Source organism: Chinchilla lanigera, unplaced genomic scaffold (assembly GCF_000276665.1).
Source record: "Chinchilla lanigera isolate Chin_1 unplaced genomic scaffold, ChiLan1.0 scaffold00002, whole genome shotgun sequence".
In the NCBI taxonomy this organism is placed as follows: domain Eukaryota; kingdom Metazoa; phylum Chordata; class Mammalia; order Rodentia; family Chinchillidae; genus Chinchilla; species Chinchilla lanigera.
This window is the reverse complement of record NW_004955403.1, coordinates 28,358,915-28,372,674: the sequence shown is the minus strand read 5'-3', so window position 1 is coordinate 28,372,674 and position 13,760 is coordinate 28,358,915. Positions and strand designations below refer to the sequence as shown.

At 35.1% G+C, this 13,760-nt stretch overlaps 1 long non-coding RNA gene across 2 annotated transcripts in view; it reads left to right on the top strand.

Annotated features, from left to right (window-relative positions):
- Window positions 1-13,760, top strand: part of LOC102013996 — a 99,864-nt gene that overhangs the window by 29,889 nt on the left and 56,215 nt on the right. Inside the window, exon 1 of one of the 2 annotated variants that reach the window (XR_001233584.1) lies at window positions 876-950. The exons of the other annotated variant lie outside the window; for it this stretch is intronic. This is a non-coding gene — a long non-coding RNA (uncharacterized LOC102013996). Of the gene's footprint in view, window positions 1-875; window positions 951-13,760 lie in introns of those variants that run through there. 2 annotated transcript variants of the gene reach the window in all.

The window sequence follows — 13,760 nt, the reverse complement described above, 5'->3', positions numbered from 1 at the left end:
AGGTATTTTAAGAAATAAATGAGATGAAAGGGGCAAAAACAAGAAACTCTTAGCATAGTCCCTGAGTTGTATTGTATTCCTGTGAGTTTTTATTTCATGCCTAAATTTCCAATTGTTGAGCTCTAATACATATTGAAATATTCCATTTCTTCCTTTGACAGTATTACTGCAAGAAATTTGCTGTAGATTAGGTAGGAGTTCAAGCTCACTTGTTCACTAATGCTTTCATGTAAACTCACACCACTATTTTCAGATCTCTCTGTCTCTCTCACACATACAGACACACACACACACACACACACACACACACATGCACGCATGCACACAGCATACCACATAAACACAGACTGTCCATCTTCCTAAATAGGCAGTCCTACTTTTTGAAGAAAATTCCTGAGACACAGCATCTCAGATATTTGTGAAATTTGACATTGATTTGAATTCAAGGTAGGTCAGGATTTCATAATTTATAACTCAGAACTGGGGCAAAGATAATACAGATAGAAACAAAGGCATTTACAGTAGGATTTTTGAAAACCAGAAAATACGGACAGTGAGACTATGAGGTTGTTTCTAAAAATGTATTTTATTTGATACCTCCGGGAATATTAAAGTGGAAACATTAAGATGATACTAGGAATTAAACCTAGATTTCAGAGAAGATGGATACATGAGGCATATGTGTAATTTGAAAATTAGCTTTGCAGATGACATAGGACAAAACCTGATAGTATATGAAGTCTCAAACTTTGATCTGAAGACTGATGTACCATCAAGTATTTTCACGGTCATTTGTAAGTAATCATAGATTTCAGCCCTACATTTGTATTTACATTTGCTGTTTGATCTGGATATAGTACTTGTTTTCTTCCTCTAGGATCTGTAAAAGCAAAGAGTGTCTTCATATTTCATTGAAGCACCGTGTGTAAGATTTGACCCCTGGACTTGAGGTATGGGTGACACAGAGTTGGTTGAAGTGTTTAAGTGATTAAGATTCCGTGAATACTTACCATATGCCATTTTTTTTTATTATTTTGCACATATTCACTTATTTCATTCTCACAAATGCTCTATAAGTTATGTGTTGTCTATTATTGGCTTCACTTTGAAAATGGAAATATGAAATCTCAGGGAATTTATATATGCCAAGATTCTTACCATTGGTGACATGAAATTCTGGCCATTAGTGACTCTGTAACGATAAAATTATATGTAGAATGTTGGTGTTAGGAAAATCGAAAAAGAAACCAACAGTTAAAGAAAAAATATGTTCCTGGGCAGTACATTGTGTTGGGAAAATAAAAGAACATTCGTAATGATGTGGTTCTTAGGGAAATTATTCTAAATCCTAAGGGGAACACTAGACAAAAGTGAAAAATTACCAGAACATTAAGAGCAGTATGAAACATGGATATAAATGAAGCTGCCTAAGGAGAGACAATTTATTTTTTACACAGTATCATAGCAATTCTTACTATTTGATTCTTATACTCTGAGTTAAATGACGAATTTGGCCATAAAGTTAATATAACTAACTATAGTAATAGTTTAATTACATTCTAATATCAATAATATGTAGCACAAAAGCATTTAAAATGCTATAGTATAGATAATTTATCAGTTGATTAAATATAATGTATTTTTATCTATGCTTTATATGCTTTCAAGATAGAAAATATTTTGATTTTTCTTTCATTTTCATGTCATATATATTGCTCATTTCTGTAGTATTAATTAATTGCTTGCATAATGCAGTTTATATTATACTATGTAAAGACTATAAAGGCAGTATCATTTTGTTTTGTTGATACATGAAGTTTTTTTCTCACACAGTGTTATAAATGTTACAAAACAGTCTTTCATGACTGACTGATTCATTGATTGATTCCTTCTTCTATTCATTCAACAAGTACCAGTTGCACCAAATTCAGTCATATCCTCAAGAAGATCAATAAGCAGTTGTACACTCTACCTCATGATCGAATTTCTACTGTACAGTGCCCTTCCTACAAGCTGTTATTTGTTTCTCTCAACACAAACACTGTCGTAGCTCATTTCCCTCGCCAGTTACTGCTCTGTTCTGTGTTCCTCCTCGTAGCAAAGCCACTTGATCAAGTTCTTAGCTATGTTTATCAGTTACTCTGCTCTCAATTAGTTTTGCCCACCAATGAGATTTTACCATACCTGCCTCTGCAATGTATTCACGTTGGAATCACTAATAGCTACTACACAGACAAGTCTAGATATTACCGCTCAGCCCTCTTCTTCACTGGTGAAACTGACTTCATGGCCTGGCTGTTTTCTTCCTATTGCAAAGGTCAGTTCTTCAAGGTCTCCTTGGTTGATCATCGTATTCTCCCAGTATTTGGGTACTGAAGTGTACCAAGGCTCGGAACTTGGGATTTTTCTCTATTGTGCCTAATGACACTGGAAATTGAAGTAGTCTCATAAAAGAAGAATCTAATTAATTCAAGAGAAATAATTAATATGGGCTCAGCTAATACTGAAAGAAGAAATTCTTCTGATTGATCCATAAGCAAGTTTTTCAAAGAATAGTGTGTATAGACTGGATTGGTTAGAAGTGAGAGATTTCTGGTGCTTCAGCCTCAGTATAAAATGAAACTGAAGTAAGAACTTGCCTAAACCGTCTCCTCTTTGTCTTGTCCTGAGTCACTTCCTGTTCCAAAATAATCTCTGCTCTTTTCTAGATAATTTCCACAATAATGAAAACCAAATACAACCGCTATACTCTGGAAATGCATACGGTCCCCTCCCAGCTCCCCTGAAATCATGTGGGTTACTGTAAAGGCTTTCCTTAGTGCTTTTATGGAAATTTTAGGAAGAGCAATTTCCATTCACTGTCTTTAACTCTTACACTGGTGCATGTTCAGTGTGCTGGCTTTTGGTTTCGTACTCTTAGCTTGCACCTGTGTTGCAGTAGGGCTCTAACAACCTCATTGTCCAAGTCTACTGCACAATTGCAGTGATCTGCTCTGACTTCATTTTGACTTGTATTTCTGCTAACCACTGTCGTCTTCAAACTTCCTCTTTCCAGTACCTTCTGTGATACCGTATTCTCCATGTTACACTCGTGCCTTTCCCATTTCCAATCTGCTTTCTACAAGTCATACATTTTCATTGCTCCTAAGATATTGTTGGCCCCACTTTTTGTGGTCTGGTTACTATACTATTGATCTTCCCAAAAGTAGCCTGTGATCGCATAGATAGTGTAGTATACTGGTCTTCCACGTGGATGCCTTCTTCCATAATAATTTGGAATTTCCAGAGCCAAGCCCATTATCTTTTTTACTAAACTCATAACCACTTATTGTGTTCTATTTTGTTTGGTGATGCCATCAGCTACTTGGAATTCCTAGGAATATTAATGATAATAACTGGTTAACGTTTATTGAGTTAATAGTATGTGCCTGACTCTGTGGTAGGTATTTTATGTGAATCATCTCAACTGATATAGATAATCCTGTATAGGAGAGGCCGTTTTGTTAAGAGTTTGTAGTTTGGGAAGTTAATCAAGTGTGCTAATCATTTGTCGTCAGCTGTGTAGGTAGTGTGGAGTTGGGGTATTCAAGGAGACAACATCATGAATTCTTATGCTAACCTCTCTAGGGCTCGTCTATGACTTCTCTTTTTCCCTCTGTTTCAAGCAATGCCATATTTTGTCATTCCACTTCCTCACAATTTCTTTGGCACATTTTCCTTGCAGCAGTCTCTTCACATCATCAAAACACTCTTATCTGTATGCTGCTCCCTGCTAAGATGAAGTAGTAAAATGGTAGCATTACCATCTTTGAAACTGTACTTCTCTAAAGTATTTTTCGGAAGCCTCTAGTGATTCAAACATAAAAAAAAAAAAAAAAAAAAATCTGACGGGGCCCTCTCCTGCTTCAAGCATTTTGATATTTTAAAAAATGGCTTACCAGATAAATTCCAACCTCCTACATGTAATTATCGAGATCTTGATGAAGCCTCTGTGCACATATTTGTCTGGCTTCCTTACCCACTGCTCCTTCAATCCTGGTCTCCCTTGGTCTTCTCTTAGTAATTCAAACTGCTTGCAGTCTTCCTAGGCACTTTGCTGCAAGTCACTTCGATGTCTTGTTTCTACCTTTTGTACCTGCTTAGAATCCTGCATCCCAGCTGCTGTCCTGTGCTGTCCTGTGATTTAATTCCCTATGGAATGCCTACTGGATATGATACCTCACTGAATGTATAAAGCCTTTCCTTGATTCCAGAACACAATGAGCAATCACTTTCTTTATTTAAGTACTATTCTCTGCATATTTCCATTAACAAATTTGCAAGTTTGTTTTACAGTGATTTGTTTCTCTTTCGAATGGACTCCTTGAAGCCTAGCTCTAAATCTTTTAATATTTTTATTGGCTCTCCCTAGAACACAATGTTTCCTATGGGTATTCTTTAATACCTCTTGAAATAATAGTATTATTTGATAGAGGAAATAAACTGTGAATTAGACTTTGGAAAATGTGTTTAGGGAAGTGATGGAAGAAAGGACAGGAAACATATTTGAACATGTGCATGACTATCATTAAGATCAATTTGAGTGTTATATCTAACCTTTGCATTTATACTTCTCCATGACCTTTTAAAATGTATATTCAAATTTCATACTATATTTTTAGGAACCATGTATATCTGTAGAAGGTGAAACAATAGATTAAGTATGGAAACAAACTTTCTAAAACTCAAATCACTTAATTTTGTGATTAATTATAAAGAACTTTAAAAGCAGCACTGGGTGAGATAGCATCTGTGGTTGGCAATAGACATGCTGTGGATAATTTATTATTAAAGACCTTTAAAATTTTAAAAACCCAATTTAAAAAAATCTTATAATTGAAGGGTAGGAAAATACTTTTTTAGAAAACAGCAATACAATTAAACAACATCACGCAACCTCAAGGCAAAGGCTGATTTCAAATAATAATAAATTATCTGCCTATTTTTTGTGTGAGTTGAATATCACTGAAAAAACTGCACTAATAACACCTCAGGCTACCATCACGCTAGATTTCTGTAGAAAGAATAGGAGACTTACATGGGGAAAATCTGTAGAAAAACAAGATCTTGGGAGGCAGTGGGGCGTTTTTGTTTGTATTTTGTTTGTTTTTGCTTTTTCCTGAGATAATTACTTTGTCAGTGGTACTATCCATAAATGTGCCTGTTCCTAAATAGTTTAGGTTCTTGCTACCCTCTTAGGACCAATTGGCATTCTTTTCTATGCTTTCCCATTTGTACACCGTTAGACAATAAACTTTAAGAAGCTTGTAATGTATCAAATACCTGCACAAGGGGATGAATCCAGTCGTTTTTGAATATGAGTCATTTCTTGTGAATTCCTGAATTGAATGATAGTAACCTGCAAATACCACTGTGCTCATATATTTTATTGATTGATTGATTGATTAAAAATAATTAAGGATTACTCTTCCATGTGAAGCAAAACTTGTAATTAAAATACTTTTTATTGTGCAATGATATGAAGGTTGGGTAAAAAATTGGCATTATGGAAATGATGGGAAAGAATATATAGAAGTGCAGAAAATTCAAAATTCATCATTTTTAAAATGCCCATATATGTCCTTATGTGAAGATATAGTTTCTTGTATGAAGTATAGTTTTTATATAATTATCCAACTAATTAAAGCCTGATGTGTTACTCTAAATTCTAGTTTTTGTTCTACTTTTTTATTGCCACGTCTCATAGTTTACTTAATTGCATATTTTAAAGTCAGCATTTTAGTTGGTTTCCTTAGTTTATTGGCTTCCTGGTTGTTATATAATTTATCCATTTTTTATGATTCAAATTATCTTGAAATTAATAAAGTTAAATTGATAAGATTAAAGTATGCATATACATCTAATAGTTTCATTGGCATTACAAATAATTTTATTTTTTCTTATGTAGTGTATGTTTAAAGCTGAATAATAAGATACTATTTCAAATTGATTTGCCTGGTAAGATAAAAAACCCTGATGTAATTGGGAAGAACTGTTTCAGAGGTGAGACGGAGTGGAGGACAATGAACTGGTACAATCACAACAATGCCATTTCCCTGGAAGAAAAGTAAAAATGAAATCAGGTGCCGTGCTGGGCCTCTATGGAGCACATAGGTCGTTGTGTATGGAACCAAGGCTTTCCATGTCGAGCTGATTCACTCCAAGAGGAGAACAGTGATTCCCTCAATCTTCACTCTCTGCTTGGAGACCAATACAGTTTTTGGTTTTGTATCTGCACCTGTTGTGAAGGAAGCCAGAATTTTTACGTGACTAGTGGATTTAAAGATTTAAAGTTTGTCTTCTCCATTAAAACTCATAAATCTATTATTTATCTATTGCTTCATAAAAATAGGATACTTATTTATGGTAGGCGATTCTCAATACTTACATAGAAATAGTGTTCTGCTTTTCTGAAATTGTTTACTTTACAATTTAAATAATAGTAGGGGACCATGAAACAGTTCACTAATTCCCTACTGATGAAATGATGTTTAATAGCTAAACACATACTATTATATCCATCTATACTATATATTTTCAAATCCTTTGTGAAAATTAATTTCAATAACTAGCACATTTCTAGTTGCAGGTATTACTGAGAAAATAAATGGAAATTGTGGCAAAAAATTAATTGGGCTGGGAATATAGCTCAGCATCACAGTATCTGCCTGGCAAACACAAGGTCCTGAGTTCAATTCCTGGTACAAAAAAAATTTAACCATTGATAACAAAGCCTCACTAATTCATATTTTATTAATTTATTATTTATAAAAATTTCTTAGGGCTAAACTAAAGTTCACTTTTATGTAAGAAAATGAATTTTGCTAGCATGATGGGTTAGAAAGCATGAAATGTATAGTCAAAAAACATCTTTAAATCATTTGAAAGGACAATCAGATTGAAGGCATTAAGGCATAATTCATAGGTAAAATATTATGTTAGTATTATGTTAATTAAAATATTCATATTAAAAATGCTATTAGGAAAGATTTCATAAATAATAATTTTCAAATTTTATTTCTAATGCTTTGATGTTATCTTAGTAGTACTTAAATTTATTGGCAATAGCTTATAATTCCAACTGTTTCAAACCCAGATTAATATTCCTCCTGTTCATAGAGAATTGGCTTATTTTTCTACTTACTTTTCATCAAAAGCTATATGAGATCTGAAAAAAGTGACACACTTCTTATTTTTATTTTTACATCTTTGCTGTCTTCTATTTTGGAGACATTAATAAGCTGAAAATACTATCGAATAAACAAGATAAAGTAATGCTATGAGGTATTACTATAAAATCAGTTCAAGACTAATTAAGTTCTACTGTGGCTGATGCAAAGTTTTTTTGAAATTGTGCTCACCTCTGTCGAGTGGGAGGTGCCAGATTTCTGTGACAACTTCATTACTTTGAGAGAAGTTAAATTTTCTATCACCGTATCTCTCACACTATGACTCATGTCTGATGATTAAAGTATCGGCAGAAAGTCTCACTCTGTAGATCTCCATGTTCTCTTCATGGAACTCTTGTGCTGTAAAACGTCCCAACTTCTGTCACCCATTTTTCTTTCTCTTCCTTTCTCATACGTTGAGTTTCATGTATTTGGCTACACAGTGAACAAGTTATCTACTGAAGTAATCATAGAACTGATTCCTAAGACTCAAAGCTTACTCCCTTCTGTCCTATGTGTCATACTTTAACAGCCATAAAAGTTTTCAACCACAGATAAGTCACACTTTATATTTTCTGTCTTCCATGATTTAGCCCATTCTCTACTCAGTTTTTCATTATTTTTTTGTTGAAAATTTTTGCCAGATGAACTCTATCATCAAATACTATTGTCTAAATATAGTTCTTATGTGTCCTCCATGGCTTCATGCATTAAATTTAATTTCTTTTGTTAAGTATTAAGATGAATGGTAATCTATCGGTGCGCTTAGACTTGGGGAGTTTGGGTGGTGATAGGATTAGTTAATGTCACTAGAGTGTCCCAGTAGCTTTCTTTTTTTTTTTTTGGTTTTTCTCTGGTATCGGGAATCGAACTCACGACCTTGTGCTTGCCAGGCAGGCGCTTTTGCCGCTGAGCTAAATCCCACCCCCCACCTCCAGTAGCTTTCTAAGAAGATAGGGAGGCCAGAAGAGACCTCTTCATGTCCCTTTCTCTTGCTTGTGACTCCCTAATCTACTCCAGGATTCTTCCAACCAAAAGCGCCGTCAACAGGCGCCGTGGTTACTCCTCTCTCATTGCCGAGACAAAATACTCAACACCCAAGTTAAAGAGGGAAAGTTTTATTTAGCTCCCAGTTTGTGGAGGTTTGGATCCACAGTCAGCTTGCTCCAGGGCAGGGCGGCAGGACACAGGAGCAACAGTTCATGGCGGTGAAAGACAGCAAAAAGCAACAAGAACAAGAGCGGTCTCAGGATAGCAAGCCTCTTTACCTCCCTTATATTGTACGCAGGCTATCTGCCCACACCATCTCCCAGCCCTCCTCTTGCACAGGCTCAAAATGTTTACAAAGTGAGGAGCCTGGTCTCTGCTGAGTCATTTAGTTAAGCTTCTAAACTTCTCTGTTCTTGAGTGGACACAGTGTATCAACTATTGCAGCAAGTGTGACTGCCTGACCCTGAACTAGAACTGTAAGCCAAAATTAATAATTTCCTTATAATGTACCCAGGGTGTGGTAGTATATTATTAATGACCCAAATTAAATGAAATACCATAGCACAAACAGTTCATGGGTTTCATAATTTTGTTATCTGTTGCAATTGTCTTATTCCTCTTCATCACTTTGCCATGTGTCACCTAGCATTTACATTGCCCTGAAGTTCTAGTTACACTTGGGAGACTGCGTACCTACAGTAATTATTCACCTTCATGCTTTCTGTAGTATTGTAGCATTTAAGAAATCCCGCATAGCCAACCTTCAGTTACTAATCTAATTTTATTACTCACAACATGTATGTGCATAAAATATTTAATGATTTCCCATTACTCTGATGACAAACTGAAGATTTCCTAAAATGGCTCACAAAGCTTTTTACTGCCTGCGCTGTTCTAATAAAATCTTAGCATCCCTCAGTTATGAACTGTACAACTTCAGTCTGATCAGGTTGAAATCACACATATCCAGGTATGCTAAACTTCCTCAAGCTGCTATTCTTTTGTACTTGTTCATTCTTTCATGTGGGGAAAACTTTTTATCAAAATTCATCCATCACATGGCAGATATGTTTACTGTAGTCTGTTATGACACTGTGGCTGACCTTTCTGAATACTCACCATCCTGTGAAATCACCACCTTTCAACCTTTCAGCTTTATGCCTTCCCTTGAGTGTGTGGAGGTAAAAGTATGTCAGTCCTAATTTGAAATTTTATTCTTAATATGAAGTATATGTTTTCATGAAAGTATGATGGAATTAAAGTGTATTTTTTTCCCATAAATTTTTAAAATGTCTGTGTACCTCAAACCTATTAATTATATTTGGTAATAGTCCTAAAAATTGTGCTGGTAAATACACTGGTTATATTCACACAAAGATATGTTAATGATTAAATAGTAATTCTGAGATAGTTTTTAACATTTATTTTATTAGAATGTATACTTTCTCTACTAATAAGCATACTCACTATACCTAATAAATAGATTTATTTGCAGTTGAAGGCACTAAGAGTATAGAAAATAACCCTAAGAGAGCAAAAGTTCATGATTTTTCAACATTAACTAAGAAATTTGTGAAAGACATTATCAGAAGTACACATTTAAATGACATTTCCCATACTAAACTTCTCATGAAGTAATATTTATATAGACATCAATCTCTTGCTACTGAAATTACTTCTCCATTCAGTTTCTAATTCATAGCTCCAGTGCCTGAGGAGCTAAATAATGAGTCAGGTTTTCATTAACAGTTTAGGTGGTTTACTGATAATCCAGTCTTTGCTGACCTGATTTGTAATCTAGGTTCTATCCCAACCTGGTGTGGTACCCTTGTAAAATTTATATAACTTTTCTCATTTTCATTTGTAAGTATAGGCGTTAGTCTGGAATATTTTAAATCTCTTACAGCTCTAGAGACTGATCATATTATTTGAAATCCCTATGTGAACTCAGACATCAGATGAAGGATTGTACTTTCAAATTTTCTTTGTTTCTAAAAATCAATTTTAAAAATTATCAAAAAGTTTAGTTTTAAAGTAGTTTGTTTTTAAAATTATCAAAAAGGAATTCCATAACAAATTTTGAAATACCAAGGGACTCTGACACTAATATTTTGTTGCAACACAAATAATATATTTGTTATGTGTAATGAGAACTTTTTTTTTTTTTTTTTTTTGTCTTTTTGAGACAGGGTCTTGCTATGCAGTTCAGACTGGCCTTGAGCTCACTTTGTAGCCCAGTCTGGCCTCAAACTCCCAATGATCTTCCTACCTCAGCCTTCTGAGTGCTGGGATTACCGGCCTGTGCCACCACGCCTGGCTATAATGAGAACATTTACATAAACTAAGTGAAGAGAAAAAAATTGTACTTGGAAATCATATGTTGCTAATTCTTTTTTTTAAATATGAGAATTGTAAATGAAGAGAGTGAACTGTATGCCCAAATATACTTCAGATTAAAGGAGTTTATTGTGAAACATGCTTGTTATAGGCTTTGTCATAATATAATAGAAAACAAATTTACACTGATCTTACATTAGTGTGAGCTTCCATTTCTTTTATGTCCTGCCAGTGTTCGGTTGGCAGTTGAAGTAGTTTTTACACACTCAAAATTGTTGTTCAATATTTTAGAAAAAAATTTCTCCTCAGAAATCTTTCATCGTAGGGGAGTTTGTGGAAATGTCACCTAGATTCCCAGTGTCTCAGATCTTTAAAAACAAACACAGTGTCTCCTCAATGGTCCTAGGCTGCATTTAAAATCTTGGATGGAATAATTTCATTTCTTAAATTGATAGCTGTCTCTTACTTACCCTTAGAACCCAAATTGATATAACAATTAATTGTAGGATCCAGTGTTCTTATATGGCAATTATTTTATTTCATTGACTGTATTGTTCTTATGCCATCAGTAGCATCCTGCCTTAACAATGTTAAGTTTTAATATAGGAGAGATAAATGTAACTCCTAACCTGCTAGATGTCGGTGCACCAAGTTCGCGTCCCTCAAAATGAAGACTGAATTCTAAGGAACAGTGAAAGTAGAGCAGGAAATATTTATTGAGAGGGGAGAGATATAGCTCTGGAGAGATAGCAGGGGACCTGGAAAATGGGGTTCCAGGGACCCCATTTTTCATAGTAAGTTTTATAGAGCAAAATCACAAGGTAAGTACAAAAGCACAAGGTGGGTACAATGCGGGACAAAACTATGATCACCCAATAAGATTATAAATTTAGCCACTTAGTGGGCTGGAGATTTAGCTCAGTGGCACAGTGCCTGCCTGGCCAAGTGCAAGGTCATGAGTTCGAGTCCCAATACCGGAAAACAAAACAAAACAAAACAAAAATTTGGCCACTTAGTTAATATTGATCCAGTGGGGAATCAGGACATGTAGCAAGTCTGCCTGGAAAGGAAGAGGACTTTCTAGGATAAGACAAGTCAGGGGATCCCAGCTGCCCACCTGGGCCACTGATGCTGTGTTAGTTTATTGTTTGTCTCTCAGGAAGGCAGGTAGGCCTGGCCATTTTATCTTTATCTTGAGACCTGGCCTCCAAAAAATGCAGTTCTGGCCAAAGTTGTAATATATTTTCATTCCCTGTATTGACTTCCTAGAGGACCCAGCCCTGTCTGATGCCTGTAGTATTTCCCTCTAATTTAGGTGTCTACAATAGTTTGACTCAGAAAAAATTATGACAATTTAGGGCTTTCTTTGTAGATGTACCTAGAGTATCTAAATAGATTTCTGCAAATCTTTAGTACCAACCTCTCTATACCAAAACTTCCTATTAAAGGTGAACAAAAGAAAGCTTTACAAGTGAATTGGTTATGTAAATTTACATTTATCATACAAGTGAGTCCTTTGCTTCTGATTCTCCTGTTCAAATTTTGTGCTGATTGAGTGGCAGAAGGTTGGAGGACCTAAGTGCCTGTGTTGCTTATGAACTGTGGCACCTTATGGTTTCAAATGGTGAATGAGGTAGAAGCCCAGAATAGTGGAACAGAACTGGAGAGACCTTGCAGGGAAGCAAGAGGAAAAATGAAGAAATGGAACGTGAAAAGAATCTGAAAGGGCATGGCACTCCTTTGCGTTTCTTTAAGACAAAAGGGAAGAAAAGGAAGCTGCCAGAAGCATCAGGCAGTTCCCTCCTTTGTTCCTCTACCTCCAGGACCAACAGAAGGGAATTTCCAGCAAATAGCTGGCAGGATATGCAGTATTTTGACTCATGTCTGGAGACAGTTCAATAAAGCATTTTTTCCTCTTCCAGAAATACACCAACACACTGAGATTAAATGAGAGATGCGATAGCCCCCATCCCTGTTCTGCCAACCGCAGGCTTGACCCCGATGCCCTTTCAATTATCTCCGTAGCCACAGAGTAGGAAATTGTAGCTCTGGCATGCTTTCTCATTGGTGCCAGGACTTTAAAAGCTTGAAAATAATTTTACAAAGGTACTTTAAATTTAACTATGAATGTTGCAGTCAATATATCATAATTTCATAGGTACTTGATCTGTGTGACATTATTTTTTTTTTAAGTAAACATATATCTTTTCTGCCAAACCATAGCTCATATTCAGGGAATGATTCAAAGCAAAAGAATAAAAAGAATTTAGTGTTTGAAAGATTTTCTGTCAGACAAAAAGATAATTGCAGTCGTATGCCACATACAGGCATTTCAGTCAAGGACAATCTGTGTATATAATGCTAATCTCATAAGGGAATAATGTAGCTGAAAAATCGCTATGTCCTAATGATGTCAGAGGTGTAATAGTGAAAGACGTTCACACATTTGTGATGATGCTAGTGCAACAAAACTGCTGTGCTGCCAGTTGTATAAAAGTATACACATCAATTTGTACAGCACACACTACTTGAAAAGGATGATGAACGATTATTGTTACTGTATTTCTTACAACGTACTTGTTATGTTAGAGCATACTCCTACTTATAAATAAGTTTACTGTAAAGCAGTATACTGCAAATCGCATGTTTAGTGCATCTCTCTATTGAATAAAGAGTGCAGACTGAGTGATTGACCTGTACCGTCTAGGTTTATGTAAGTGCAATCTGTCATGGTCCACAATGATGAAATTACCTACCAAAGCATTTCTCAGAACTTATACCCCTCACTAAGCAACTCATGACTGTATTTCTAAATTTAGAGTTCTGTGATAATCCAAACTTCTAATTTTTATCATTTTCCAAAATATAAATAATAGTTTATGCCCTCAGCATAAATATTATAATTGTAGCTGAAGTGCCCAATGTAAAGATGTTCTGTTTGTGCAGGATGGCAGGTATCATGGTCAAATCAGTTCACATTTTACCGAATATAATTTTTAAACATTTGTGCCATATTTTCTCTCCTCTTGATTATATCACTTTTTCTCTCATCATAATTTTGAACAATATTGAAAACTATTCCCAATTAAGGTCCAAAGCAATTAAAGAAATTCACTGTTTTATATGTTTATATATTTTGGCTTTGATAAGCCTGAATCAGACAAGTTGTTTAACATTGTTACAGAAACTTCACTGATGATCTCGCAGAGATATAATAGCACAAGA